Source organism: Colobus angolensis, unplaced genomic scaffold (genome assembly GCF_000951035.1).
Source record: "Colobus angolensis palliatus isolate OR3802 unplaced genomic scaffold, Cang.pa_1.0 Scaffold301, whole genome shotgun sequence".
Lineage (NCBI taxonomy): Eukaryota > Metazoa > Chordata > Mammalia > Primates > Cercopithecidae > Colobus > Colobus angolensis.
The window spans coordinates 4151836-4168039 of NW_012116278.1; the positions used below are offsets into that span (position 1 = coordinate 4151836).

General features: G+C 40.4%; 1 pseudogene; it reads left to right on the forward strand.

The window, feature by feature from the left end:
• Positions 1–15097: 15097 nt before the first annotated feature.
• On the forward strand, positions 15098–15523 carry LOC105517548 (annotated as a pseudogene).
• The last annotated feature ends 681 nt before the right edge of the window (positions 15524–16204 follow it).

The window sequence follows — 16204 nt, forward strand, 5'->3', positions numbered from 1 at the left end:
TGAGCCACCGCGCCCGGCCCTTCCTTCCTCTTTTTCTTTGTTTCTTTCTCTTTCTCTCTCTTTTTCTCTCTCCCTCCCTCTTCCCTCCCTCCCTGCCTCTCTTCCTTTCTTTGAATTATGAAAAAAGCAAACAACAGGCTGGGCGCGGTGGCTCATGCCTGTAATCCCAGCACTTTGGGAAGCCGTGGCAGGTGGATCACGAGGTCAGGAGTTCGATACCATCCTGGCTAACACAGTGAAACCCCGTCTCTACTAAAAATACAAAAAAGTTAGCCGGGCATGGTGGCGGGCACCTGTAGTCCCAGCTACTCTGGAGGCTGAGGCAGGAATGGTGTGAACCTGGGAGACAGAGCTTGCGGTGAGCCGAGATTACGCCCCTGCACTCCAGCCTGGGCAACAGAGCGAGACTCTGTCTCAAAAAAAAAAAAGCAAAAAACATTAGAAAACAATGTTTTAAAACCCACGTGCTCACTATCTAAAATTAACAGATGTTGACATTTTGTTGCATTTTCTTCAGATTTTTTTTAAAAAGAAACTGTACATTACAGATAAAGTTGAAGCTTCTTTGTACTCTACCTGAGCCTATCCCCCTCCCTTCCTACCCAGAAGCAATCTTTATCATAAATTGAGGGTGCGTCTTCCCCCTCTCATATCTATATACTTTTTTTTTTTTTTTGAGATGGAGTCCCCTCTGTTGCCCAGGCTGGAGTGCAGTGGCATGATCTTGGCTCACTACAAGCTCCGCCTCCCGGGTTCACGCCATTCTCCTGCCTCAGCCTCCCGAGTAGCTGGGACTACAGTCACCTGCCACCATGCTTGGCTAATTTTTTTTGTATTTTTAGTGGAGATGGGGTTTCACCGTGTTAGCCAGGATGCATATCTATATACTTTAATTCATAAGTAGGTATCCATGAACAATGCAGACAGTTTGGGGTGAGTTTCAAAAATTTCCTTAAATGTCATTACGCTATGCTTATTCTGCACATTTGTCATTTAGTATTGTTTTCCAGATCATGTTGTATTTTTACACACTTACAGTTAATTCTTTTTAAATGTCACATAGTATTTCAACTGAGGATTACATACTCTGTTTATCCATTCCCTTATCAATGGGCATTTAAGACATTTCCAATTTCTTGCTATTGCAAACAATGCTTCGGGTTTATTGCCTGGCCTATGAGTTAAAAACTAGTCTAAAATGTGCCAATTCTCCTTCGGCAGAAAAGGATTCAAAGAAGCACGTGCTGTTTGCTATTATTATGATTACACTGTGATAAGAGCTCTTCACGTGGGCTTACATCAAACTTCAAGTTTGTGAGGTACTTCCTCATTCATAATTTCATAATCTTCACAATAGCCCAAAGTTGTAGACAGGGTGTTTGGTTTTTTACCTGTTTTGCTAATGGGGAAACTGAAGCCTGGAGTGGAACAAAGGACCTATCTCAGAAACAGGGGTATAGCCTTCTTTGGAGAATCCAGTTTATAATCTCAGATTTTTCTCTTTAACCAGTTACCTGCAGTGAGCTGCCACCCTCTGAGCTGGTTTTTTGATCTCATCCTTAGACGGGGCCATTGACAGCAACTCAATGTTACTCACATGGCCACCATTGGATTAAGCAAAAATGATGACTACAGCACATAAATATCAGGCAGAAATTGAGTACTGGCAGCTGTGGCTGAGTCTGGTCCACAGATGTTTTGTTTGGCTCAGCCAATGTTTTCAAAGAATTGAGCCAACATTTAATAATTGGGACATTTTACATTTTTAAAATGCAGATTGCTGGCCTCTCTTGAGAAAATCAGGAGAGCTGACAACCCCAGATCTTAATTTTCACATGGCAATCATCAGTTAAACTGAGTGGCAACCACACCTTCAGACAGGGCCTGGGCTCTCCCGTGTACCACAGTCCCCACCACTCTCTATTGTCCTAACACTGAGGCCAAGGTGCAGTCACCATCTGTCACTGGGTGTGCACTGTTGTTTTTCCTAGAGTGGAGAAATATTTCCCTGTGTTTCTCTTTCAAAATGGAAAATCAAATAAGAGTTGAGGGAGAAGCCTCACTCACACCCTGCTCACTTCTACCCAACCCCTCTAGGCATTTCAGTTTATGAGTATTGTATGGGATTATTATTTTTGTTAGAACTTTATTTCCCAACCAAGAGAACAATAGGCAGGCATAACAGTAACCTTTCTGGAGATAATAGGACCAAGTGATTTCCCAGGACTGGCACTCTATCAGATAGTGTGTTAAGCCTTTTATGTATAGTAATTTAGAAAAGGTTCAAAACACTATGAAGTAGGTACTATTATATTTTTATTTTATAAATGAGGAAACTGAGGCACAGAGAGGTTAAGTAACTTGCCTAAGATTAGCATTATAGGGATTTGAACCCAGAGCGCCTGACTCCAGAGTCCAGGCTCTCAATCATTATAACTCTACTAAGATTGCTGGCACATGTATGTGTCTGGGTGTACACAGACAAGCGCAGTTGTGTGCACACAGGCACGTAAACCATAATGCTGTGGTTTGTAAGCGCTGGCTCATGGGATGACTGAATAGGAAGGGCCAAGACATAGGAACGGTTGAGGACTAGACTCTGCTCTGGAAGGCAGAATGGCTGCGTCTTAGTTGTGACTCACCTGGGCAATCTTTCCACACCTGTGGGACTCAATTTCCATTACTGAAAATCAGGGAAAGGGGTTGGGACTAGATGATCTCTAAATTGCCTCCCAGCTCTACTGTTCTGGGGCTCTCTGACTTTCTGTCCTAACTGCCACCCTGAGATGAACCATGGCCAAGTCAGAGCCATGTGTCAGCCTGCAGAATGCAGGGAAGCTCTGCCCAAGATGGTCTCTCCATTTAGGTCATGCCAGTGACCAGTGCGACATGCAATGTAGGGGAGGTCCGCCAGGGCAAATTCCCAGCAGCTGGGGTCCAGTGATAGCCTGCCAATCTTCCTCTGTCTTACCAGCTTCCCTCTTGAGGTTCTCTTGGAAACTTGGAGGATATGTTCCTTAGGTGCTTGGCTTCTGGTCATAGATAATTTTCCAGATTTGGAAAGAGTAATGACCTGAGTCTGAAGACTTGAAACCTACTTCTCACCCGCGCTGGTGACCTCATGCCCTATCAATGCTGTCATTCCCCGAGTAACTTGCCCTCTTTCAGGTTCCGTTTTCTCACCTGCCTTGCTTTAGCAATTGCAAAGTGCTATACAAAAAGAAGAGGCAACTGACATTCTTTGCACAGAAGCCAATTTCCTATTAAACTGTGGCTGGAACCAGAGACCACAAAATGAGGAAAGGTGAAGCGAGATGAGATGAAACACTGGGCCCATCCCAGAGCTCACAGGAGAGCCAGCAGTGAGGAAGCCCTGAATTCCTACCATCCCCTCCTTGTGTTGGGTAGACTCTCCCTCTACCCTCCTGGATGTCCACACCCTAAAGCCCTGGACCGTGTGATAACGTTAGGCTACCAGGCAAAAGCGATTTTGAAGATGTAATTAAGGTTGCAAACCTTAAAATAGTGAGATTATCCTGTATTGTTCAGGTAGCCCTGTCGAACCACGTGAGCTCTTAAAAGCAGAGAACTTTCTCCAGCTGGAGTTCGAATGATGCAGCAGAAAAAGAGATATCAAAAGCATGAGGCAGACTTGACCCACCATTGCTGGAGGGGACCATGTGGAAAATAGCAAAAATGAATGCACGCAGCCTCTGGCAGCAAAAGACAGGGCGCTGGCTGATAGCCAGCAAGGGAAGGGAGGCCTTCGTCCTACAATCAAGAGGGGCTCAATGCAGCCAACAACCTGGATGGGCTTATGAGCAGAACCTGCCCCAGGGCTTCCAGATAAACACTTAGCCCAGCTAACACCATACAAGACCACAGACGGAGGTCCAGCTGGGTATTGTGACCAGATGGTGACCCAAGGAGCTGTGAGATTAAAAAAAAAAAAAAAATGGGGATTCTTTTACACCCAAGTTTGTGGTGATTCGTTGTAGCAGCAACAGTAAATAAATACAGACCTCTTGGGCCAGCCACGGTGACTCATGCCTGTAATCCCAGCCCTTTGGAAACCCGAGGTGGGTGGATCACATAAGGTCAGGAGTTCGAGATTAGCCTGGCCAACATGATGAAACGCTGTCTCTACTAAAAGTACAAAAAAAAATTAGGCAGGTGTGGTGGTACATACCTGTAGTCCCAGCTACTCGGGAGGCTGAGGCAGAAGAATTGCTTGAACCCAAGAGGCAGAGGTTGCCGTGAGCCGAGATTGCACCACTGCACACTAGCCTGGGCAACAGAGCGAGACCCTGTCTCAATCAATCAATCAATACCTCCTGTTGCAGGTTGAGATCACTGAGAGAAAATGGCAGTATATGGCATCATGAGGTTCTACATTGTGTGCAGAAGTAGGTTCAGAAAGAAAAGCCATGGGTGCTGGCTTGAAGGGGGTTGTTACTTGAGAAGGGACGTTGAAGCATTGGTTATATTTGGAGATGGAGGAGGGAGAGCACCTTCTGGGTGGGGGGTGGGGGATCTTTTCTGGTCCCCAGAGATCACTCATATTAGTGCTAAGAAGAGCATCTGGGGCTTGAGATGACCTTGCTAAGTAGAGAGGGGCTATGTCCAGGGGGAGCAGTCATTACATTCTGGAAGCAGCCCTAGGTTCATGAGCATTCCAGAGAATCAATACCTCTCTTCAATGAAAATGATAAATGATTATACTAGTATTTCACATTTTCATCCCATTACATATTTCCTCCTCTTCTGAAAAGCCATAGAATCCAAATTGAGAATGTAAATGGCCAGAAAAAGGGATGTTTGTGGATGAAATTCTTTCTTCATAATCACAAAACTGTGATAAATCAAGCTCCTCTGACAATTTCTCCTTTGTTGCGTTTTTATCCTACAAGTCTAGGCAAAAGGGCTTTGAGGGAGCAACGGAGTTATAGACGTCTCTGCTGACTCAGTTCAGTCCAGCATTTATGACATACCTACTGTGTGCCACATGCTATATGAGGAAAGAGGAAGCAAAATAAGAGCATTTAGGGGAGCAGAGGTTTTGTGCCTGAACAGGAGACAGTTCCCCCCCATGACCTGATCTCATCATGACCAGTGTGGACTGAAATGATGTTCTGCTTGTCTCTAGATTAGCAGTACTGAAACACATGCTGTATTTCTGCTCGCATACCTTCATTTGTGCCATGCCCATCTTCCAGCATGCATTTCTACCACTCATACCTTCATCTCCAGTTAAAATCTCATCTGTTGGAACTTGACAGTCTACAGTCTTTGTTTTCTTTTTCCTTCCTTGTTTCTTTTTTCTTTCTTTTTGGTGGGGGTTGTTGGTAAGGCAGCCTAAGGTCTTTAAAAGTCTTAACATAGTACATGCCCTAGGAGTCTGCAATTTGCCTTCCAGGAACTGATCCTTTTATAGTAACTGTGGATGTACATAATGATGCATGTCTAACATTACTCATCACGAGGTTGGAAGCCACCTGAGTATCCACCAATAGAACATTGGTTATACAAATTATCATATATCCAAACAGAATATCTAGATCACAATTCAAAATAACATAGATGCATGTTTATTGTTATGGAAAGAGTCAACTTATAATGCTAGAAGGAATCCAGTTTACAAAATAACATAATATCACAGTTTCATAAAATAGTCTACATATAGGAAGTGTCCAGAATGTCCACATTATTAACATTTTTCTTCTTCAGATATAATTTTCTATAGTGAAATTGAATTATTTTGAAATTATTAACAACGGAACTAAATTTGAAAACTCTTCTCCATCCTTCAATGCCCATCCAGAGACAGTTCAATGTCATCCACTCCCAGGAAGCTGTCCCTGCTGCCTTGACTGTGGTTTCTCTGGCACAGGCCTCACATAGTGTTCTTGGATCTCTATTTTGGCAGTGATCATGGTTTGCCTTATATTTGGGTTTATTTTTCTCTCTGGCAAGACTGCAGTATCCTTCAAGGTGGTACCCACATCTCATTCTGTTGGAAGAAAACAAGCATAGCTATAGTCTATCACACATTAACCATGGAGAGAGATATGTGAAATTGTTGACTGGAGCCAGGGAAATCACTGCTGCTACACCCCACAGTGTCCTAGGGCTGGTCCAGATCACAGTGTCCTAAGGACTGAGCTATGGTCACGGACCAGGCCAGGAGGTCTGCAGAGAAAAGAAGCATCCTGGTTTCTCTTTCTATCCTTACATAGTCAATTTGAGCCAAAGATCTGACTTCCAGACACCATTCCTGGAAACCAGTTTCTAGGCCCCACAAACAAGGATAGAATAGGGTTGAGCATGTCTCCAATAAATTGAAACAGTGTAGATGGTCAGGAAGAAAGCAAACAAACAAAAACCCTGCATGCTATGTACTTATTTACTTCTTTACTATGTATTAAGTTACTACCTTATCGTTTAAGGTTTAAGGAAACTTTAGTTCAAACTACAGCCAAGATAGAATCTGTGGTAGGGTGTGTTGTCTGTTCACCATGGTTGGCACCTCTCCTGTGACACTGAGCACTTTCCACCCTGTTGAACCGAGGCATGACCAGGTGTCTTTCTTTAACCAATTAAGCATGATTAGAAGTGAGACTGCTGAAAGGAAACTTTAAAAATCAATGTGTGGTTCATCACCTTCTTTTTCCCCTCTGCCTTATTGATCAGCAATGTCCCGGATAAGAGCTGCTCCATCAGCCTGAATCCCAAAGTGAAGACAGGTTGATGACAACATAGTGAAAAATAAACATTTGTGGTTGTGGCTCACTTAGATTGGTGCTGGGGAGGTTCCTTTATTACCGCAGCATAAATTCTCCTATTCTGACTGATACTCAGAGTAAAACCCAGTACCCCTCCCAATATCTCCAAAAGGTTTTTAGATGCTTCCTCCTCTGGTTCTGTATTTCTGCCTCTTCCAACTAAATCTTAAGTGGCAACCAGCTCCATATTCTCGATGTCCCCCAGATCATCCACACAGGTCACTTATGTACATAGAAGACTATGACTTGCGGTTTAGGTGTGAAGGAGGGCATTTACACTACAACATCACAGTAACTTCACACTGAAAACTGACATCCCTGGTCACTTGAAGTCTTTTGGCCACTTGAAATTTTTCATGGGTCACTCTCTTCCATAGTTTCCAGCCTGTATCACTCCATTTTCATGCTGCTGATAAAGGCATATCTGAGACTGGGTAATTTATAAAGAAAAAGAGGTTTAATGGACTCACATTTCCACGTGGCTGGGAGGCCTCAATCATGGCAGAAGGTGAAAGGCATGTCTCACAGGGCGGCAGGCAAGAGAGAATGAGAATCAAGCAAAAGAGGAAACCCCTTACAAAAACATCAGATCTCATGAGACTTATTCACCACCATGAGAACAGTGTAGGGGAAGCCATACCCATGATTCAGTTATCTCCCATTAGGTCCCTCCCACAACACATAGGAATTCAAGATGATGTTTGGGTGGGGACACAGCCAAACCACATTACAGCCTCTTGCCATGATGCCGGGTTTCCATCTTTCTTTTTCTTTTTCTTTTCTCTCTTTACTCTCTTCTTTTCTTCCCCTTCTCTGTTCTCTGCCAACTCAAACTTCTTGTTTGTTCCTTATGAAGAATTTTTAGCTTGTTTTCAGGTCTCCTTCCGGCTAATGTTCTTATGGACTCAACTTTCTCCTCTAAGAGGCTTTCCCAAGCAGTTTTCAAAATACAGTTCCTTCTCTGCTATTAAAATTATTTTTTCCCAACACACACATAAATAGAATGATCCTTGTTTTCAAGTTACTCCGGGTCTAGAAGGAACACACATTTTCTTTTTTTTAGCTTTTATTTTAGGTTCGGGATATATGTGCAGATTTGTTGGTAAACTATAGGTAAACTTGTGTCATCATGAGGGGTGTTGCACAGATTATTTTGTCACCTGGGTACTAAGCCTAGCACCCAATGGTTATTTTTTCTGATCCTCTCCCTCCTCCCACCCTTCACCCTCAAGTAGGTCCCAGTGTCTGTTGTTCCTCAATTTGTGTCCATGGGAGCACACATTTTCTAGGACCCAGTGTAATTTATAAGAATATCTCCAAAGTAGTGAACCAGAAGCTTTTCTTCCATGAAGAAACTTCTATAAGTCATTTCTGATTAAGACTATCAAATGTTTGTGTGTTTTCTTTAAACAGAGTCTTGCTTTGTCGCCCAGGCTGGAGTGCAGTGGCACGATCTCGGCTCACTGCAAGCTCCGCCTCCCAGGTTCACGCCATTCTCCTGACTCAGCCTCCCGAGTAGCTGGGACTACAGGGGCCCACCATGCCCAGCTAATTTTTGTGTGTGTGTTTTTCGTGGAGACAGGGTTTCACTGTGTTAGGCAGGATGGTCTCCATCTCCTGACCTCGTGATCTGCCCGCCTTGGCCTCCCAAAGCAAATGTGTGCTTGACTCTAAGCACCTGGAATTTGTACTTCTCTCAGAATTTCAAAGACATCTAATACTCAGATAATTTTAAAGAATTATGTCTCAAAAATTTAAAGGAAGCCTTTAAGCTGAGTCTTCAGGGCAAATCCAGGGCCAGGCAAGAGTACAGCCACAGATCGCGCTGTGAATATGGGAGAAAGGAGTTGCCTTCCCTATGACTTCAGAGTTTACCAATGAACAGAAGAGAAGGGAAAAGGGTGGTGGGATTTCTGGTAGAGGAAAAGCCACAAATGAGAGGTCCCCAGACTAAGTGCATCCTTGGGGAAGACAGTAGACTCACTTAAGAGCTAGAGTCATAAAAGAATGCAAATCTCCCAAACAAAACATAATTGAGCAGAGAGATGAGACCTGATCCCATAAATAACCCACCATAATTAGAACATATCAACAGTTCCCATTAAAGAAACATCAGGCAGTCAAGTACTGGAAGTCTGGGAAAATTGAGTTCTTAATTAAATCCTCATCAGAATTACTAGTACCCATATCCTCCACATCCCATTTCCCCAAGTCTCAAGTGTAGGTGTATCAGGAAATGGCTTGGTTCTGTGTAATCACATGAAATGAATTCTTTCCCTCCTCAGTCTTCAGGACTGATAGAGCCACTGGGTCCTAGTTCTTGAAACAGCAATCTTCAAAGAAACCTGGCAAAATCTCAGTATTCCCAGACAGGAGCCATGCAGCCAGTCTTCTTTTAAAGAAATGTTTGTCTTCTCTGAATTACACTCCTGTGCTCAACATCTGCCTTGGTTCCCTAATGTCTACAGAATATAGTCCAACCTCCTGCAATTGGAATTCCTCCTGGAATCGGAATTTCTCCAACTCTGTCTTCTCCATTCCCTAGACATGGTTTATTCTGTGCTGGATCCCTTTTTATGCTGATTCAGTCCCCTCAGCCTGGAATATCCTTTCTCTCATTCTCTGATCACCAAAATCTCACTAAAATCCCACTATTTCACCAGAAATATTCTCATCAAGATCACCAGGCATATTCACTCATCAGCCCTTCTCAGCAGCATTCAATCTGTGGACCTGTTCTTTTCTAGAAAGACTCTGTCCCTAGGTTCAGTGACTCCATACTCTCTTGGTTTTCTTCCTAATTCTCTGACCACCTCTCCTTAGTCTCCTTTTCAATTCTTCCCCTCACTCCATCTAAAGAGCTGTGACCTTCCTGGGATCATCTCTTCTCACTGCTTCAGTGATCTCCTTCATGCCCCATCTCTATGCCCATGACTCCCAGTTCTGAATCTCTAGCTCTGATCTCTTTCGATGACTCCTGATCCACATACCATATGCCTAATGACACCATTAATTGGACATCCCATGACATCTCAAACTCAAAACACTTAGAATCTTCTAGAACTACCTCCTTGCCTCCTCACTCCTCCCACTACAATTGTCTGCCTCCTGTATGCTCTAGCTCAGTGAGCATCTTCCAACCATTTCAGTTCATAACTCAAACTCAAAGCCTGGCCATCTTTCTTGATATTTTTCTTACCCTCGTCTCTCATATCCACATCCTTCTAAATCAGGGGTTGGCAAGCCTTTTTCTAAAGAGCCAGAGAGTAAATGTTTTCAATTTTGAGGGCCATGCAATCTCTCTCACGACTGCTAGACACCATACTCTCTCCTATTTTAAACCCAGTGCTGGTCAGCTGGTGTAGGGTGGCTGGATGATGAGATTTCTCACCAACTCAACAGAAGACAATAGGCCATTTTCAAACGTTTTATTTATTTACTTTATTTATTTTGGAGATGGAGTCTCACTCTGTTGCCCAGACTGGAGTGCAGTGGCGTGATCTTGGGTCACTGCAACCTCTGCCTCCCTGGTTCAAGCAATTCTCCTGCCTCAGCTTCCCGAGTAGCTGGGACTACAGGCGCATGCCACCACGCCTGGCTAATTTTTTGTATTTTAGTAGAGACTGGGTTTCACCATGTTGCCCAGGCTGGTCTCAAACTCCTAAGCTCAGGCAATCTGCCCGCCTCGGCCTCCCAAAGTGCTAAGATTACAGGCATGAGCCACCGCAGCCGGCCCATTTTATCTTTTAAGAATAGATAATAGATGCCTATAATACAAAATTCAAAAGACGTAAAAACATATCTAAAAATGCTTCCCCATCCACTGAGCCCCCTTGCCCAAAAGATCCACTATTAACAGTTTCATGTGTATCTTTCCAGAGATAATTTATACATACTCAACCATATACCAATGCTAGCATATTATATGTGTGGTTTTAAAACTTGCTTTAAATGTATTTCTCTCATTTTTTCCTAACTACATTGCAATGTCATGTGAACAATCTATCTTATCAATAAACTTTGAGTTTTTTAAAATTTAAAATGTATATGCAATATCCAAAACCTACAAGGTTTAAAAACAATGCCATGTATACTTATACATCTTCCACCTTAAGAAATTAAATATTGCCAACGCAGCTAAATCTTTTTATATATCCTGGAATCACTTCACCTTGTTCTCTCCTAGAGGTAACCACTATTCTAGATTTAATATTTATCATTCCCAAACATTTCTTCACATATTTGTTATATATGTTGTGTTTCTGGGCAGTAATTAGTATTGTTTTTCATGTTTTAAAGCTTTATAGTACCAATCTTTGTGTGTTCTTTTGTTGTTTGCTCGTTACCTTAAAAATGTGAGTCAAGTCCAATAGAGCTTAAAAATAATAAAAAATAAAAGTATGTTTGTGAGATTTATCCATGTCAATACATATTAACTCCTGGTTCAGTAATATTCAGTATGGAATAGCATTACATTATGTGGCCATTCTAGTATTTATCCTTTTCCTCTTGATAGATGTTTAGATTATCTCTAACTTTTTGCTATTACATTACCATGAAGATAATTCTTATGTTTCCTAACATGTAGAGATCATTTTTCTCGACTTATATAATGGTTCATGAAGTATGCATATCTCCAAGTTTCTAAATATTGTCTAATTGTTCTCTAAGGTGCTTACACCAATTCACACTCTCATAGCGGTATATGAGTTCTTATTGTTTCACCTTCTTGCCAGTACTTAGTATATTAAGCAGTCTTGGTAGGAAAGATGACACACTCAAATGGGATAATTAAAGAGAGTTTAATAAAGGGATTTTTTTCAGAGTTGTGAACTGAGGTAAAGGAACCAACAAGAGTTGGTGAAGTATCTACAATGGGGAGTCACTGACACTCCCAGGCCTGAATTGGTAGGCATGGGAGTGTTACTTGAACTTAAGAGACATACACCTGTGGGAGTGGATGTTTAACAAGAGCTGTAGTTTTCAGTAGAGCATCACAGCCATCATCAGCCCTAGGCAGCCCTAGGCAGAGCAGGGAGGGAACCAGGGAAATCAGTCCAAACTCATGGTCCTCTCATTTTCCATTTTCTGGACAGAGAAGGGTAGAGAGTGGATCTGGAGGGGCAAATAGACAATACCTGGCACTTGATATTATTGGACTTCTAAATTATTGCCAAGCTGACAGGGTAAAATGGTCTGTTATGTGGTCTTGTTTTTTGCATTTTTCTGATATCTAATAAAGTTTAGCATCTTTTCATGTATTTATTGTCCATTTAATAGCCTCCTCTGTAAATTGCCTCTTCCTATGCTTCACAATTTTTTTTTCATAGTGGGTTATATTGACAAATGTTGTATAGATGTTTTTTATATATTCTGTATACTAATTCTTTTATGGGCATACATGCATTGTCTTTACTTTTTTAGTGTTTTTGATGAATAAGAGTTTTAAATTTTAATGTAGTTGAATCAATCAGTTCTTTCATAGATGATGCTTTGTTTTTCTTGTTTAAGAAACCCTCCTTTATACTATCACATTTGGGATTAAGTTAAAAAATACAAGAAGCTGTCCTTTGTTCTGCATTCATAAAAAATATTCTACATTTTCTTATAACACTTTCAATTTTTTCTTTTTTAGTGTTAGGTTTTTAATCCCCCTAAAATTTAGTTTTTGTTTGTGGTGCAAGATAGAGATCAGATTCTTTTCATTGCATTACCAATTGTCCTAACACCATTTATTAAATTATTACCCTATCATTCCCTGCTGCTCTGCACTGTCAACTCTGTTACACAGTAAGATTTTGTGTAAGCATTGATCTGTTTCTGGGTTCTCAATTTTGTTCACTAATTTCTTTATACCTGTCAGAAAATACAATCTTAATTACTGTAGCCATATAAGAAGACTGGATACCTACCAGAACAAATCCCTCCACCTTGCTCTTCTTTAAACTCATCTTAATTATCATGGCTCTTTGCTTTTCACTATAAATTTTTCGAATGAATCAATGTGTCAAGCTCCACAAAATACTATAAAGTTTTAAATTGGAAGTACATTAAATTTATGAATTAATTTATAGAGAACTTACAATATTATAATATTAAGTCTTATCTATCTATGTACATGGTATATATCTCCATTTATTTAGATTTAGCTCTAACTTTTTTCAGTAAAGGATTTTAAACATTTCTTCACAAATGCTATGCTCATATTTGGTTAGATTTATTCTTATGCTTCTTATGTCCTTTAAAGTATCACAAACCTTTAAAATTTTATTTTCTAGTATCTGCGACTGGTGCACAGAAAGTGAATGATTTTAAAACTTTGACCTTTATATCCAGAAACCTTGCAAAACTTATACTATAATATTTGAAGAGTCTCTTATGTTGTCTTAATCTATGATAATTTACTCTGCAAATTTTATTTTATCCTTTCCAAACCTTTTACCTTTTTTTTTTTTTTTTTTTAACTTTCTTAAAGGGTTGGCTAGAGTCTTCAGCACAATGCTGAATGGAAACTGTGCTGTTGGATCCCTTGCCTTTTCCTGAATTTAAATCAATTGCTTCTAACATTTTCCTATTAAATATAATGTTTGCTGTATAATTTTGTATGTTTTTAATCCCTTTATCGAGTTAAGAACATTCTGTTTCTTCTTTCCCAATTTTTTAAAAATACAAATGACTGTTAAATGTTTTCAAATGATTTCTGCATGTGCTGATGACCAGATGGTCCTTTAATGTGAACCATCTTTGTATTCCTGAGATATAATCAATTTAATGATTATATACATTTATATATACACATATGGTTTGCAAATATTTTTGTTTCTGCATCTATATTAATGAATGAGAATGGTGTGTAACTTACATTCCTCATGGTGTGCATGTCTATTTTGCATCAAGGACTTCGTAGCTTCATAAAATGAATTGATGAGTGTTTCTTAATCTATTAGCTTCCGGAAGAGTTTGTGGAAGTTTGAAATTGCTTGTTACCTGACAGACTGTTAGAGCTCATAGCTAGAATTGTGTAGGATGGGTGTTTTGAAGGTAAATATATTTTAAACTCCTGATCCCCGTTCTTCAAATGCAATAAACTAAGTTTTCTATTCTTGATTCAATGATAATAAATAACACTTTAATAGGAAATTGTCCATTGCATTTAAGCACTCAATTTTCTTTGCATAAAGTTATTTGTGGTACTGTGTGTTACATCTGTGGTTATTGTTCTTTTATATTTATAATGTTTCGTATTTGTGTCTTCCCTTTTTTACTTCGTCAGTCTTGCCAGAGGTTTTTTTATATAGTCTCTTCAATCTTTATTGTATATTTCTTCTCAATTTTATTAATTTTTGTGCTTGGATTATTTCCTCCTTTTCATTTTCTTGCTTTTTATCATTTTTAGTATTTATTTTCTATATAAACATTAAAGTTATAAATTGCCACCTGCCAATACATATATACATTTTCAACAGTTTTACTATACTATGCATAGATCTGGTTTTCTTCATCTTCTTACTAATTAGAGTACACTGAGATTTTTAAATCTGTAAATTTATATCTTTCACCAAATTTTGAAAATTTCAGCCATTATTTCTTCAAGTGTTTTTCTGCATAGTTCTCTCTTTCTTCTGTTTCTGAGACTCAAATTATACATATGTTAGACTTTATGCTCTGGTGCCCTAGGTCCCTGAAGCTGTGTTCAATGTTTTAAAATAAAATTTAGCTTTTCAAATAGTTTTAGGCTTGTAGAAAAAATTGTGATGATAATACCGAGAGTTGCCATATACTCCACACCCAGTGTTCCCTATTATTTTATATATTATGATACATTTGTTAGAATTAATGAACCAATATTGATACATTATTTTAAACTGAAGTCCTTACTTTGTTCAGATTTCTTTGGTTTTTACCTTCTTCTGTTCCAGGATCTCATCCAGAATCCCACATTACATTTACTTACCATGTCTCCTTAGGTTCCTCTGGGCTTTAATGATTTCTAAGACTTTCCTTGGTTTTTTTTTTTTTTTTTGGCCTTGACAGTGTTGAGGAGTACAAGTTAGGCATTTTATAGAATGTCCCTCAATTGGGATTTATATAATTTTTCCCCTCACAGTTAGACTAAGGCTTGGGGGAGGAAAATCACAGAGTCAAAGTGACATTTTCACTACATCACATTAAGGGTACATAGTATTCACATGACTGATATGGTTTGGATCAGTGTCCCCACCCAAATCTTATATCAAATTGTAATCCCTGGAAGCTGTAACAGTAGTTGGAGTCTTGTGACAATCTCCAGGTGCCTTCTGAAAGAAAAGGGGAGGATGCCACTGGAGTCATCTTCCTTTTCAATGCCACTATCTTTCCCTTCTCTTTTACCCTCAGTACCAGACAATACTAGTTCTTCCCTTTCTCCAGTGTCTTACATCACTTCCCAGGAGATGAAGTGTATTCTTCACTGGTTTGCCAATTAGTCAGGTCCCCAGTGTGAACTTTTCCTGCAGGACCTGGTAGCTAAGGCAGTGCCAGGAAAATTACAGCCACTGCCAAATAGTCTGGTATAGCTCAGTGTGTCCAGGGCAAACGGACCGCCTTGTATCTTTGAGTGCCATCTATGTCTTTGGGATCAGTGGTCTCAAGGCTAGGCTGAGCAGGAATGCAATGAATTTGTCAGGCAGCTGGAGTTCTATGAGCCAGACTTCATGGCAAAGTTTGACCAAGCAGTGGCTGCTACAGCTAGTAAGGACTGATAGGTATTCAGACCAAAGAAGATAACCGCAGTTGATGGAGCCAAGGCCATGACTCTACAATGAGAACTCAATTCAAGCATGTCACCTAAAAGTCTGGAACTGGTATTCCAACCAGCATACTGAACTCACTGACCAGTACAGGCATGATTATTTCAACATTAATAGCATGCCAACTAGGCTCCTACTGTAAATGTTATCATCCTAAGCAATTCAGATCATCGGTCCGTCTTCTAGTTTGCTTCTTTCCAAGAGATGTCAAAGAACAACAAGAGATGCCTCAAGAACTTGATGGCTTCTTCTGCGACTATAACCAAAAGGGATCTACACATTATAACTCAAGCCCACTGCTGGCTCATGAAGTGTGGAAAATAGAACCCTTTTTCCCCAAAAATAAGACAGGACAATAAAAGTTCATATTTTTACACTAAAAAAAAAAATTGTAATCCCCAATATTGGGGGTAGGGCCTGGTGGGAGGTGATTGGATCATGGGGGTGGTTTCCCATGAATGGTCTGGCACCATCCCCCTAGTGCTGTTCCCATGATAGAGTTCATTCTCACGAGATCTGTTAAAAAGTGTGTAACACCTTTCCCCTCTCCCTCTTCCTCCTGCTCTGGCCATGTAAGATGTGCCTGCTTCCCCTTCACCTTCCACCATCATTGTAGGTTTCCTGAGACCTCCC